The sequence below is a fragment of the Hirundo rustica genome, chromosome 2 (assembly GCF_015227805.2).
Source record: "Hirundo rustica isolate bHirRus1 chromosome 2, bHirRus1.pri.v3, whole genome shotgun sequence".
Taxonomy (NCBI): domain Eukaryota; kingdom Metazoa; phylum Chordata; class Aves; order Passeriformes; family Hirundinidae; genus Hirundo; species Hirundo rustica.
In genome coordinates, this window is record NC_053451.1 from 115108710 (window position 1) to 115124789 (window position 16080).

Sequence of the window (16080 nt, forward strand, 5' to 3'; positions counted from 1 at the left end):
AAATTCATTTTCTCTGATTTTCTTTAGGACAAAACTGAAATAATTTTTTTGTCCCCCCAAAAAAATTAACTTTCCTGATGCCTCAAGAGAATTGTGATTTTGTTAGGAATGGGCTTTGGCACTTGGAAGGATTTATTGGGAGATATTGATGAGACACTGAATTTCAAAATGTCAGATGTATTAGGTTCTGCCTTAATATAACGACATGGTAAGGCGGTACGCCCTTAGAGAGGGTTTTGCTCAAACACCGTGTTCTTTTAGCTGCATCAGGACAATTAAAGAAGCACTATTTACTTGTTCACTTTGAAATGTAAACACAGATTTACCATAAACATCCTCAGAATTTCTTTGGATGTGGAATTAATGACAGTGACGTGATAGGGGAGTGCACAATGTTGGGTGTTGGAAGACAGTCACAAGTAATGCTTCCCCTTTCCATTTTAACTGCATTTTACCCCCTCTCCTAGTGAATCTTTACTAGGAAAAAGCAAAATAAGGTAGAAGAGACCTGGGCATGGACTCAAGGCTTGCTGGAAGCCACTGAAAGATTTTCTTTGGCTTTGGTGTGACCTGCAGCAGTCCCAGCCCACCCATGTGTGCACCTTCTCTGTGCCTGAGGTTTCTGTCCCATTATTCCTTCTCCAGGCATGGGCATCATGTTTGCCTCAGCACCAAGGGCCTGCACAAACACCTCCTTGAGCTGCTGGCCCTGGAACAATCCACTTAGAGAATCTGGATCACAGAATCACTGAGGCTGGAAAAGTTCTTGAAGATTATCGAGTCCCAGCTGTGCCCGGTGCCCACCTTGTCCCCAGCCCAGAGCTCTGAGTGCCACCTCCAGGTGCCACCTGCAGGGATGGGCACTGCAAAGCTCCCTGGGCAGCCCCTGCCAAGGCCTGAGCCCCCTTTCCATGGGGAAATTCCTGCTGCTGTCCGAGCTGAGCCTCCCCTGGCCCAGGCTGAGGCCATTCCCTCTGCTCCTGTCCCTGTGCCCTGGGAGCACAGCCCGACCCCCCCGGCTGTCCCCTCCTGTCAGGGGCTTGTGCAGAGCCACAAGGTTCCCCCTGAGCCTCCTTTTCTCCAGGCTCAGCCCTTTCCCAGCTCCCTCAGCCCATCCTGGGGCTCCAGCCCCTTCCCCAGCTCCCTTCCCTGCCCTGGACACGCTCCAGCCCCTCCAGGGCTCTCCTGCAGGAGCCAGAGCTGGACACAGCCCTGGAGCACAGAGGGACAATCCCTGCCCTGCTCCTGCTGGACACACAATTCCTCATCCAGCCCAGTGCCAGGGGCCTCTTGCCCACCTGGGCACCCCTGGGCTCGTGTCCAGCCCCTGTCACCAGCACCCGCAGGGCTTTTCCCACTAAGCCACTTTCCAGCCATTCTGCTCCCAGCCTGTATCAAGAAATTAGAGCAACTTCAAGGATCTGAAATGGAAAAATAACAGCATACAGGGAGTTCAGATATCCCTGAGGTATCATCAGACCATTTTGATGAGAGACACATCAGGGAAGCTGTTCCTCATAAGCCAATTTCTCTGTTTTTTCCATCCAAGATAAACACCAAACCCTTTGACGTCATGAACCCGAGGCACTGACCCTGGCCAGGTGAGTTTAAACCTGTGGAGCGTTTCCTGCCTGAATCAGTTCTCTGGTTCCAGCAACACAGTGTGTGGAGCAGCAAAATGCAGACAATGAACTTGAAGATGAGAGATTATTTACAGAAAATGTGTGGGTGTGTGGCTGTGTGTGTTTGTCTGCAGTTTTTGTGCCGCCGAAATGCCAGTGGCCATTTCACTGCATTTATAAACTTTGCAGAGCATTGAAACCATCCACAGGAGAATATGGGGAGGTTTGAGAGTCAGCAAATTCATGACCTGCATGGTTCTGGATGTAGCTGGCATGGCTGATTCTCAGCCACTGTTAAATTTGCTTTCACAGTCAATAATGAAAAAAAAAAACCTTTTATTGCATCATTACTGTTTTCTTGGTTTTCTAGTTATTCACTTTTTGACTTCTTTGTTTTTTTCCTAGAGCCTATTTTTCCCAAGAACCTATTTTTCCCAAGAACCTCCAACCCACTTGAATTTCACAGAACTCTGATTGCCTCAAAAATATTCCAGGAGTTTTTGCTCTAAGCTTACATTTTTTAAGTGGTTGTATAATACATTTTCCCATCTTCTATGGCATCTTCAGAAAAACATGTCAGGAGAAACATACTTAACACAGTAGAATTTAATTATGCATTAAAGTGCATCAAAATCCATGTTCGCCTGTGGACCAGAATAATGGTACAAGCATCTTCACAAAGTTTTGCTGGATTTTGCCAATTTATGTTTCTCAGAGTGGCCTGTGCTACTCCTTTGTTTTGGACATGTATGAAATTTTTATTTGTATTTCTTCAGTCACATTTACTCTGTCTGTATATAAACAAAGGAGAGAATCCCAGCGATGTGATTTCATGCATTTATCTCAAAGTTTATGATGAAAATCTGGTGACTGAAATGTACCTAAGTACTTCCAGAACAACAGACATTATTTGAGCTTGACTGCATTTTCTTTTCCCCCTTACTTTAAAGACCTACTTGTTTTAGTGATCTGTGATTTTTTTGCTTCAGTGATAATGATTTATATTACAGAACCATTTACTGCCAGTAATGGATATGTAGGTACTCGCAATCCTTTTGATCATTTTAAGCTAAAGAAATCCTCCCAGTGGAATATCACAAGGAAAAATCAAGTTCTAGTTTTCCATTGATACATCTACCCTCACTTAGGGCGTGGCCTGAGTTCAAATTATCTAATATTGTGCAAAAAATGTGAGGCCAAAGACAGGCTGGGACCCTGAGTTTTGGTTTTCCATGTTGCCCACAGCAAGATTGTCCCATGGAGGGGTCCGAGGGTCATTTAGTTGTGTTATTTCACAAAACAGCTGTTTCAACATGAAAATGTCCTTTATTTTCATGATTAAATGGGCCCGTTTTTATTAAGTGCAGAATGCATTGTCTGCCCTTCTTTCCTCCTAAAGATGCTTTTTAGGAAATGACTGCAAATTCTTGCGGAGCGATTACAGAGTGACAGCTGCAGGAAACCTCCAGCTCTGCACAAAAATGATTGATGGTCAGTGGTGGACACCTGCACATTGTGCCCCTCTCGAAATGCATTCACTCAGTCTCAGGGGCATTCATTTAATCTAAACTGCATTTTGCAAAGTTGAGCACACTGCTCAAGCGGAAGGGAGGTAGGTTTTTTTCTTTTATTTATTTTTTTATTTTTATTTTATTTTTATTTTTGACAGTATTCGTTTGTGGGAAAAGTGTATAACATGGAATGTGTATTACTAAACCTGTCTCAAAGCAGAAAGATCTGGACATTTGCTGAGGATGAGATGTACTTCCAAAGTCCCTTTCCTTAAAATGCAGGTAAAAATAGCCAAGCTCTTCCCTCACAGACACCACTTGATTTGTTCACTCTCTGTGAAAGTCCCTTAGTATTTCAAGGGCTGCAGAAGCTGCAACTTGTATCTCTTTGGAGAAGAAAATTTTATCTTCTGTCTCATTATCTTCCTTCTGAGTTCATATTTTTTTTCCCTGTGCCAGGCAATGTTTGCAAAGCTCCCCATCTCAAGAAATTCCTTATCGCTTTCACAACGCTGTCGCTGTTTCGGTGTGCTTTTCCATTGACTCCGCCAGGCTCTGCATCAGGCCAATAATGGCTATTTGTCAGTGTATCCAGGAGTTACACTGGCCCGTTTCATGCCAAATTTCATCAGTGTGTTTGCAATTCCCAAGCTTTTTGGCACGGCAAGCGCGTTACATAGCTGGCGACGCTCAGAGATTGCAGTTTTGTGGTGCTAGGAAAATAATCATAATAACGCTGTATTTCCTGCCTGCTAATGGGAAACATGAAGTTCTTTTCACGAATCCATAGGCTGCTGTTCTGATGGGGGCATTTGTCTCTCCACATCCCACTCCCCCCCCGGCCCTAACAAAATGGATTTTCTGACATTTCTGTGACCTCTTGGAGAAAGAATTAGGTGCACAGTTACCAAGCAACAGAAAGTCAGGCAACACACTTTCGAAGCCCTCTAATTGCCCATAATGGTGAGAGCAGCATCCACGTTCACAAAAGCTCCATATTCTTGGTAGTTGCTCTGCTGCAGGAACTCATTTACCTTTTATTGCCAGCGTGGTGTGAAGCTGTAACCACCAAAGGAGGAGGCGGAAGTCTGAAGGCTCCGGAGTCTTGGAGCTGCTCTGCATATAGAGGGCCATAAGGGTTGTCATTTTCACAATTCATGCCTCACATTTCACTTATCCAGAATATTTTAAGTGCTTAACTCGCAAGAGAGAAGGCACATTCATCTCTACAATACTAAAACCAAAGTGAACGCAAAAAAACCCCCAAAAACTTACAAAGTCTTTCAAAGACTTAAATGAGAGACCAAAGAAAGGCTTTAAAGCACAATGTATTCTGACAACTTATCCTCTAAGGATTTAAAATGACATGTTTCATGAGTTACACAATGAAGTCTCTATGAGGGGTGAGGGAGAAATACATGAATACACGTTTGAAACAGAAAGATTTGGGTTTTTTTCTCCTCCAGCTTGTACCATGCATGTGAGGAGTCGAACTGTCCCCTTCTCGCATGGCATATCTGGGACACCGGGTGCTGCTCCTTCCTGAAGCTTTTCCAAGCTTCTCCATTTTATCCAACGACTGCAGCAGTCTCCATCCACTTTCCACAACCCACTTTCCTCAAGGGGGATTCTGGAAGAGTTTTCCTTCAGGCACTGAAGAGAAGGCTCCTCGTGGAGACCATCATGAGGGGACAGTCCAAACCTTTGCCACTGGAAATTTTGGCCATTTCCCTGCTGTTGGAAGGTTGTGCTGGAACAAATGACAGTCTGTGGCTCCACTCTCCTGCTGCTTCTTGGGGAAACCCTTTCAGTCCTTGGGTGGGAGAGGTGGTGTGCTTGTGCTCTGGGTGTCAGTGATCTGCTTTCTCTTTCTCCAGCAAGTTTTTGTGTTCAAAAAGGGCTTCTTGGTACTTCTGTATGTGCTTTCATTTATTTTCAAGCACACCCACATTGTTCATTAGAAATAAATAGCTCTAGAGCTTCCTTCTCATGTCATTTGTGCTAGATTTAACTCTGGCAAAGTTAGTAGATATTATATTGGCATAAATGAAGATAGGGCCAGAAACTTAAGTTTTTGTCCCAAGACATAAAGAAAATTGAAAACTGCACTCTAAACTTGGAACTCTGAGAAAGAAAGCAACTTGCACATGAGCTGTCCCTCCAATTTTTTTTTCCTTTTGCTTCTGTCCTCCAGCAGAAATGAGATTTAATGGAGGGATATCATAGACTGGAGGTGAAATGGCCAAGGGCTCAGCCATGAAATCTGTCACATGCTGTAGCTCCAGCCCAGCAAAGCTCCAGCCCAGCAAAGCTCCAGCCCAGCAAAGCCTGAAGGCATCCCACAGCTTTCAGAGAGTCTCACAAAATGATACAATTCTTCAAAATCAACCATGGATGGCCAAGGAACGATCACAGAGGGTAGGTGGGGACTCAAGAGTTTTGAACATAGAATAAAAAGAAGCTGAGGTTAAAGTATCTGCATGTACATGGGCATTTGAGCTGTATTTTTCTATTTAGGGCCTTTTTACTTCGACGACTGTGCAATTACCACCATTTCCAGTGGAGTTACTTTGAAAATATTATGTAGCTTCTTGTATCTGTCTAATTAACTCATCTCGTGGCTGTTAAGTGGACTGTACCACAATTTCCAATGTGGAAAGAACTTCTTTGGAACCATGTTCTGACGATTCAGGAATATTTCTGCTGTTTTCAGGTTTAAGGGTGGGTATTGTTTGGAGACACACAGTCTGGAGGCATGAGAGGAAAGTGAGAGTTATTGTGTTTGCCTAGTGCCTAAAACAAAGCTATTTTTCCTGGTTTTGGCTAGCCTGTTTTTAATAGGAATTGATCATACTGTGAATTAGAATTTCCATTAGGAACTGCATGTTAGAGAAGCAGAAGTAGTTTTGGCTGAATTTGGACTTTTATCGCCGTAGGGTCCCTTCGAGCATGTTTATGCTGAGTCTTGCTGTTAATATGGAAATATAAATGGGATCCTCTTACAATTATACTAACCCCTTAAAGGTTTCCCACTTCCAATTATTATGCATTTAAATATTAACAATGTATAACTGTTAATTGTATAATTTTAGCACTAATGAATATTTGTGTAAAGTCAGCACTACTGTTGGTAGATACAGCAAGACACAAATATCAAGCCTCCTCTGTATGAGCCAGGTTGACAACTGGGAACAAGATTGGAAAAACAATGTTGTTGTGGAAGACTGCAGAAAAGTCCCCATCCCAATATATTTTTTTTTCAATTTTTCTTTATTACTGCAGGAGTTGTAGAAGCAGAGGTGATGCCCAGAAAGTCTCTGCTGAACTTTGTGTAACATCCTGCTATCAACTATAGTTGTCTCAGCATTTTGTTAGCAGAAAGCCACATGGATGTGGGTCTCTAGGAGTGATAACCCTTCGCAGGAAGCTTACTTAAAAAAAATGGTTCATGTGCATAAGCATCTCATGCAATACCCTAATGAAGACAATTCCTGATGAAAAAATTGCTATTGACTCCAGTGAGGGCAGTGAGATCGAGAGAAAAGTGCAATAGTTAGATACCTTCATGGTAGAGGCACCCTCTGAAGAAAGATGACAAAGGTTCTTTCTGACTGGGCATGTTTTTGTTGGTATAAAGATACAGACAAAAAAAAAAATAAGGGTTGTCTACTGGAAAGGAAGGGAAGATTAAGAATGGGATTTCCATTGCTCATTCTTCTCCCCAGCCCAAAGGACACACACATCCATACATGTAACCATCCATGTGTTCTCTCCAAACTCTTTGTGAAAGCTTTGTAAGCCTAAACCACTACTTCCTCTCTTTCTCTAAACATGCTGCAAGGAGTAAGTCCAATATCCCTCTGATTTTTTTCCTCTTAGCGGTTAGCATTAGACTGCATAGCAGAATATTCACCATCTGCCATGAATTTTCTTTACTGTTATTGCAGCTTTGGTAAAGTCCCCCAAAGATTGTTACTGGAACTTTAATCCCCTTCAGCTCACATCCCTGGACATGTCTATGTAGGTTACTCCAGAACACCAAAATTCTGTGTTGCAGCCATATCCTAATTGCAGGGTTCCACCTCTGCACCACAACAAATTACGTGGGCACCCATCACTCACCTGCCTTAGGAAAATGCCAGAGGAAGGGATCTCTAGGGAGAAATTCCCTCTTCTAGTGCATAAGGGGGAAACAAGCAGTGCATCATTTGGAAACGAGTTATCTGCAGCGTTAAACAATTCCTTTCTGTGGGCAACAGTGGTTCCCTCTGTCCTCACAGTGTTTTCAAAGAGGAGGAGGTCAGACCCTCATCTCCTTTGCAGCACAAACCCTCCTGGGAAGTTTTGTAACTCTGTCTTCCCACCTCAAGGACCTTTGGTTCTGATCTAAAGATCCCCCCCACACTCCCCTTTTCTTTTTCCTGTATTCAGGAAATATTCTCTTCTGTCAGTAGAGAAAAATATGAAAATGTCTGCCATTCTCAAATTCCAATCTCCTTTCTGCTGATGGCAGAACCTTAGAACCTTCTGGATTCTGGACTAGCAGCCCTCAGCCTCTCACCCTCTGCAGACTTCTTCTCTAGCTCTCAAAAATAGAAAATTGCTCTGGGATTTTTTCCTGGAAGGCACCATGAGTTTGCAAAAATGATTGCTGCAGAGAACCTCAACTGAATAGCAACCCTTATGACTGTGCTCAAGAAAAAAACACTCCTGTATTGCTGTGGAGTGTGACTGTAACCGTATTTTATTTATTTTGTGAATACCATGCAGTATTACAGGCACAGATTGATTAGTCAGTCGAGTCAGATGTAGGTGGCTGGGGCTTTTGGCACTTGTTATGCAAGTAGCAAACAGCAGTAGTAACTCACTCCTAAAGGTAATGACAACATATATCTGCTGCCTTATTTTGTGTGCTCAGCCTGCTCCTCGGAGCTGTCTGCACCTTGGGGCGAGTGTCAGGGGAAGACTTACTAGTTCCAGCCATGCACATGTAATATTAAAAAGCCAGGGAGCTGTGGCTGGCATCTCCCTGCTCCCTGTCAGACCCTCCTCCTGAATGCAGAGAGAGCCATTTCACAGCAAGGAATGGCCTTGTTATCCAGCTTGGAGCATGGCAGCAGCACAGCTGGGACTGATTGCTGCCTGTCCTGCTCTGCTTGGCTCCAGAACTCTCACACCCTCACCCCGTGATGTCTGGGTCCTGCCACACATCGTCTTGGGTCTGGTCCTAATTCTTGAGGGCGCAGCTCATGAGTGATTCCTGTGTCTGGCTCTCGCAGACCCACTCCTGGAGGTGTGATCCTGGCAAGGGGGCTTGAGCAGGGGTTCCAGGAAGCTGAGGCAGCGGGGGACTGGCTGAGGTGCTCGCAGCTGCTTCAGTCACTGCAGTGAGGAGCTGTGCCTGGAGCTGCTCCTTGAGGGCTCTGCAGGGCTGGGGTGTGTGCTCAGCACAGTGCTGGGCTCTGGGGGCCTTCCTGGATATCCTAGGGTGACTTTATGATGCTTGTATCCCCAATCCTCTGTTCTGTTTGTGCTGTATATTGAGTCCTGTGTCTTTAAGACTGGTTCTAAGAGCAAGGAGAAGCGCGGAGTTTGTTTTAAGAAAACCGCCTGACTCCTCCACATTCTTCTGCGGACAGCGTGTTCGGCGGAGGCTTGGAGAGACTGCAGGACAGAGATTTTCTTTGCTTTTAGTTAGTTTCAGCTAGCTAGGGCAGGGAATTTCCTTGGACTGTTTTTTCCCTTTTTCTTGGAACTGTTTAAACCTGCTCTGGACTGAAAACCCAGGGGAGCACTGGGGGCCTGGACCTCGGCATTTTCCAGCAGCGCCGGAGGGACTGGGACTGAGGAGAGACTGAGAGAGAGCCGAGCTACACCCACGGCAAGGACTTTCTCAATTTGCCATCTCACTCTAGAACGAGAGGTTTTATTGTTTCATATTATTCATTCTTTATACTTGTATGCACTTCATTTGTTCAGTAAAATAGCTTTTTCCACTTTTCTCCAAAGAGGTTTTTTTTTTCGGACTGGTTGGAGGGAGGGGCCACATGAGTTTGCTTCCTAGAGGGATCCTATACAGGGGTTTTCTCCCAAATTTGTCCCCAAACCAGGACAGTGGAGCTGTGCGGAACATCCATCTGGAAAAGGGAGCTTTGAAAGGGAGCACTTTGGGTTTGATCACCCCAGGTGTCCCCGTTCCTGGTGGGGACACAGAGCCCTCAGTGAGGGAGGACTGGCCTTTTCAAGGGAACTGACACTATTTCCTGGAAACAGCTTTGTTTTACAAGATGAAAGCTGTCCCTTCAGCCAGGATGGATGAAGATGAAGGGAAAGATTTTTGTATTGGAGAGCAACATCCTGCAAAGTCTTCATTCCCAAATTATTTTCAGCTTTGGCAACCAAGAGGCCGGGTTAGCTAAGTCAGAGCAGAAATAAAATGGGAGAAAATCTCAAACTGAGGAGCCTTTCTTTTCCCTTCTGAATCTCCCCTTCCCAGGCAGATGTGGTTCTGTTTAGCTTTTTCTTTTTAATTTTTTTTTTTTTAATTCCCTGAAAAACTTTACATGAGAAGAGTTAAGCAGCCAGCTTTTTGACTTTGACTTGGTTTGTCCTCAGTACTTTTGTCTTCTCAACACAGAACCTCACCAGCCATCCCTGTGTGCTCCCTGCACGGGCTCAGCATCCCTGTCTGGGGACTGGATTTGCAGGTCATTTGCTGCAGACCAAGCTTCCAGCCTTTCAGGAACATTCCTCACTCTCAGTTTCCAAGCTCAGCTGGGGAGCTGAGTGCCCAGCCCTGTGAGTAGGGCAGCTTCACCCCTTCTCACTACATTATTTTTCCCGAGGAGACTTGCTCCAAAGCTCCACAGGTGACAGCTTTGCTGTCCCTCAGAGGTGACCTTCAGTGCAGGTTTGGCTCGGGGTGGTAATTTTTGTGCACAAGCTCTTGGAGAGTGCAAGCTGTCACAGGGTGACCAGGTTGCAAACTCCTGGGCGCTCCAAATTAGTTTTTAACACTTCAGACAGACTCTTCAGGTGCTTCACTCAGCTGTTACCTCCATCTCTGAGGCTTTTTTTTTTTTTTTTTCTGGAATGCTTTGCCAACAGAAAGTAAGATCCTCTAAATAACCTTTTCCAAGTCTCCTGGAAGGCCCTCTAACTAAGAGAAAATGAAAGTGTCATTTCTGATGTGAGCACGTTCACTTTCTGGATCTGCTTTTACAGACTGGGTACATCTTATCTTCCTATTTACCCACAGATGAGAAGGAGGCCAAACCCCATCCTTTTCAGAAGCAAGACAGGTTTGATTTTCAGGCTGTGAATGCTCAGACTTGGTGGAAGCTGGGAACATTTTGTAGGAAGGAGATTCGGCAGCAGCTCGTTCTCCTGAAGGCAGGGGTATGATCTATTACGGTCTGTTCGTGGTCTGTAGCAGAAATGAGTGGTTTGATCCAGCTTCTGAAGAGCCATTTCTTTTCATACAAGAGAGATGCAGTGTTTACTCCTTGTTTTCCCCACAGCAGGGAAGGTTGGTGCAGTGCTCACTTTGCAGTGGGTGGGAGAATGCGGAATACTGCGGGATCAGGGACAGGCATGGACCTCGTCAGCAGCCTCCAAACCTGCCCACAGCCCAGGGGGAACAAGGTATTCCACATCAGAGGGGAGCCAAGGCCGGAAAGCTCTGACTAAAGGCAGCTTTCCCAGGAGTGTGTGCTGAGTCCTGTCCTCTTCAGAGAGCTCACAGATCAGAGCACGTGACTGCATAATGGAAGCTATGCATGAATGCAGAACCAGATTTATAGCTTCGTGTGGTTCCCTTTTGTCTGATGTTTTTTAAAGTGTTTGGTCGAGCAATGCAACGTTTTAAATGCTGTCCTTTAAAAAAGAATCCTGGAAGATCGAAACCAAATCACATGAGATCTTAGTGAGTCCTTTGTACCAGTTGTCATTAGATTCCCAATTCAGGTCTCAACCACATAAGCTCCATGAAGGTCAGGGAGCGCTGACTGCCTTTTCTTCTATTATCCATAAAAAAAAATCTGGAAGACAGACATTGCTGTGGGGTCATAAAGTGTTTGCAGCTAGAAATGTTTGAAGGATATTTCTTCGATTTTTTTGTGACATTGGGGAGCGCGGTCACTTAGAGATGTCACTGTCAGGGACATAAACTTCATAGACTCATGCAGAAAGACAGGATGAGTCATTGGTGGAGACCTGAATCTGCCACCTTACAGCTGAAGTCATAATTTCACATCTGCAGGGAGTGAAATATTCGATTGGCAAATGATCCCACATCTAAAATGGGCAAAAGATTCCATTGGCCTGCTTCTCTCGTGAAGGCCTGAGACACAGTTTTTGCCCCTTGACTGGAATCATGCACAGGGAAATAGCAAGGAATTCCCCTGTTTGTCTGGAATTTCTAGTCAATAGTACCCTTTTCTTCGAACAGGAGCTGATATATCTGCATGTCCTGGACATTGGCATGGCCAGTGAAAGAAGCCCACAAGAAAGATGGAGAGAGGCTCCTTACAAGGGCCTGGAGTGACAGAAAAGGGGGAAATAAACAATAGAATCATGGAATCACAGAATGGTTTGTGTTGGAAGGGATCTTAAAGATCATTCATTTCCAACGCCTTGCCATGGGCAGGGACACCTTCCACTAGACCAGGTTGTTCAGAGCCCCATCCAATCTGGCACTGAACATTTTCAGGGATGAGACATCCACAGGTTATTTGGGCAGCCTGTGCTAGGGCTTCACCACCCTCACGGGGAAGATTTTTTTCCTGATAGCTAATATAAATCTACTCTCTTTCAGTGTGGAGCCATTCCCTGTGTCCTGTCCCTCCAGCCCTTGGGAATTGTCTCCCTCCAGGTTTCCTGGGGCTCCTTCAGGCCCTGCAAGGCAACCCTGAGCTCAGCCCAAAGCTTCTCCTGGCCAGGCTGAACAATGCCAGCTCTGCCAGCCTTTGCTCCCAGCAGAGCTGCTCCATCCCTCTGCTCATCCTGCTGCCTCCTCTGGGCTCTCTCCAGCAGCTCCACGTCCTCCCTGTGCTGGGCTCCTGGAGCTCGGCAGCTGATATCTCTTTGCTGTGTCACACTATAAATGCAATAAATATCTGACCATGCAAGAGTTATTTGTTCCTGCCCCTGACAAATGGATGCTGCTTTGGTGTCTCTGACAGCTTCCTGGATGAGCATACATTAATAACAAGTGAATCAAGAGCGAGTATGGGAATAGAAAGTCAAGACAATGCAAAAGAATTCCAAGCAATGTAATTCAAAGGTTGAGAATGAAACCAGTCTGTGAGGTCTGTGGGCTAAGGGGGGGTGGGTGCTGCACAGGCTCCTGGCTCACCCACTGATGCTGACATTGATTTGGGACGAGTGAAATTTGGTCCAGCGCTTTAAAGGTCTAATGACATCTCCTGCTGTCCCAGCTAATAAACGAGAGAGGTGTGGACTGGCTGTGTGCTGATTGCAGTTTATGAAATGAACAGCAGGTGGGAGAGAAGCAATAGGCATGCTCCTAGACCTCCAGCTAACAATGCCACAGCTGACAGTGTGTGGCCTGCTGGACCCCAAATCACCCTTTTACACCACGCTCCTTGGAAACGGGGAGGGGTGGGAAGGATGAGAGTGGTGAGGTGGAGGAAAGGGGAAGGTGAAATAATGGGATTTGCATATGGGATTATTTCTGGTTTTGTTCTCTTTGGTCCTTCTTTTCCTATTTTATACTCATAATATTTTTTTCTCTCTCTCTGTTGCCTGACATTTTTGTCATCTGTCGGCCTTTCCCGAGCAGTCTGCCTCCAGATGATATCTGCCTACCTTGGTGGCAGGCACCTCCCTGACTATTCATCTGTCTCTTGCCTCCTGCCTTTAGGTTTTGTCAATCTGTTTATTCCAACTCCCTTTCCCTGTGCCCCATCTTGCTCCCATCCTTATGCCTCTCCATCTATCTCCATTAAAACCTGAATATTGAATATCAATAAAAATAACACAGCCCGTTCGGGGAGGAGGTGGTTTGCACGATGCTTTATGACTGACTGTTGATTTGTGGTCAGACTCCACGGCCATAAAAGGGCTGTGCATCGGGCACACGACACAAAACGCACGCATCAGCAATTAAAATCAGCTGTATGATCTGGGCACCCAGCAGGGCTGCCTAGTTAAGGCCCTGCCAATGTTTTGATTATTACAACTCCGTACAAGGATTCACGCTGTTCCTCTCTCCTCACCCCCAACCTCGGATACCTGACCCTTCCCTCTCTTTCCCTGCGCCTCACTGCTGACCCTGTGCTTGGATTCCCTCCTGCACGATGGAGCTTCTTCCTCGGCCTTTCCTTGCCTCCCTCCAAACCATCGCTGTTTGCAATGCAAAATCCTCTCTCCCCGCCAAGCACAGACCGCGTTCCTGCGCTTCGGGATTCCTGCCAGCAGCGATGTTCCCCTGCCTGCCCCGTCCATCCCGAGCCTGCCCCGTCCCGCTGAACCCACACCTCCTCTGGCTCTGTCCCCTTTGCTCAGCCCGCCCTGGTTCCCCCTTGCAGGGCAAGGCGTTCCCATCACCTGAGCGCTGCAGGGATGCCTGGAGCAGCGGGAATTGTGCGGAGCTGCAGCAGCAGCAGCTGCATGGGGAGCGGGAGGCTCTTCTCTTCCTTCATCACCTTAACACCTCTGAAGGCTCTCACATCCCTCCTCTCGGTGTGCCTCAGCCTTTCTCCCTGCTCCCTCGCACAGGATCTTCTCCCATGCCCTCTCAGTCTCCTTGGATGTTGAGCTCCACCACGGGAATGTTCCCTGAATGTGCCACCCTCTGTTCCCTCCGTGCTGCAGTGTATTTTTGGAGCCTCACTGGGCCATCTACCACTTACAGCGTATTTTGGGAAGGCCTTGTGGTGCACAGGCTCTGTGCTTGTGTTTGAGCACTCACCTGTCTTCACATCACTGTGATGTTCCTTATCTGTAACCACTTAGGCTGCTTTTAATGAAATGGTTTCAGAGTGGAAGCTCCAAGGTAGTATTTAATTTAGTGCTGTGGGTTTTCTTGGTGTCTGGCCAGTAGACACTCTTCAAAGTAATTCTGTGCCTCTCATTTTTCGCTATGAGTATGGTCAAACACTGTCACAGGTTCCCCAGAGAAATTAGGGATGCCCCATCCCTGGAAGTGCTGGATGGGGCTTTGAGTAACCTGTCCTAGTGGAAGACATCCCTTCTCAAGGCAGGAGGCTGGAACTGGATGATCTTTACGGTCCCTTCCAACCCAAACCATTTTATGATTCTAGGATTTTGTGATGTAGTTTCCCTTCTGGTTGAGCAGTTGCAAAAGAGGCTGGAGACAAGTACTTTCTGTACACCCTCTTTGTGGACATCTCTGCTCATGGAGCGAATCAGGGATGGTGTTACCTAACCACAGGCAGGAAATGCCATTTGAGACTCTCCAGGGCATCCGAAACACCAGCTGGAAGATGTGAGGCAGGCCCTAGAAGGGGCATCTGTGGGGACAGTGTGACTAAATCAACTCCCTTCTGATGCTGAGTCTTGCAGTGAGTGTCAGAACCAGGCTGTCCTCAGGGCACGCCCAAATTCCATGCTGCCTCCTTCCCACCGGGTAAGAAATTCTCTGGCAAGGTGCAGGAATTTAGATTTTTCTGTTGCTTTAGCCCTCCATACTAATTATTTCCCTTCCATGTAGCCTTAGGAGACCAACGACAGGTGCAGCAGTGAGGAGAATGAGGAGAAGGAAACCTTTGAGATGTTTTGACAATCTTTGGATGGATTAGGAGGAACTCTGGAGAAAAGTCACCTGCCTCCCAGAAAAAATACTTTTGCAGTCTATGACGTCCGAGCCCACATAATACCCTGTTAATTCTCACAACCTTTGTTAAACGATGGTCATTCCTGGCTGGCAGACCAGGAGGAGGGAAAATCGCACCAGCTTGTGCTGCCCACATGGTGCATGAGGAAGAGATTTTACTGGATGTTTTTGCATGTAATGCAGATTTTTGCAGGAAAGGGTACAAAATTATATTTTTAAGTGGTGAGTTTCAAACTTTCAACTCATGATCTGGCTTGCTTAGACATATATCATACCTAACACGTGATTATAGTTTTCTGGTAGAAGTTTTAGAATTATCCAAGGTCATTAAAGAGGAAAACGAAGGGGGAAAAAAAAAAACCAAAAAAACCAAAAAAAACCAAAAAAAACCAAACAAAAAAAAAAAACCACCAACCAAAACCACAACAACTTTTAATTCTCCTTTTCCTATGGTCTATCATGTAAAGAAATAAAATCACCCAGGCAGCTGCACACCCCTAACTTTGTAATTCCTGGAAATGACTTCTGCTTACCTAGAGCGCTTCTTCCATTTCCTAACACTTGTGGCTATCCTGGCCTTGCTGGAACCAGTGACAAAATTCTAACTAGCTACAGTGCTGTTGGATCCAATATTCATGGCAAATACTCATGCTCCAGATGGTTAGGAAGATTTCCATTTTCCATGTGCGTTATTTCCATGTTTTGTAGATTCACAAACATATTTTGCTTTAATCTGTGGTATTTGTTTTATTGTGACAGTGAACAGCAAATTATGCCTTAAAACTGATGATTTCAAAGCTCTGAGACCAGTCTTAGAAGTGTTTCATGAAGTTCCCTGTATGTTTGCTTAATGTTTAGCTTTAAAACTGCTTATTTGTGTGTAGTATTGTGTGAGGTCAAGCCAGGAAGGTGAGGCTGCTTGCTGAGTCACCACTAAGCAAACAGGGGCCTTCTTTAAATTCTCAGAATCAGAGAATCACAGAATGGTTTGGTTTGGAAGGGGCCTTAAATATCTTCACATTCCAATGGAAGGCAGGGAACCTTCCATTAGGCCAGGTTGCTTAATGTCCCATCCAAACTGGCTTTAATTGGCAGGGATTTATACCTCATCAAAATGTATTTCAGTCAT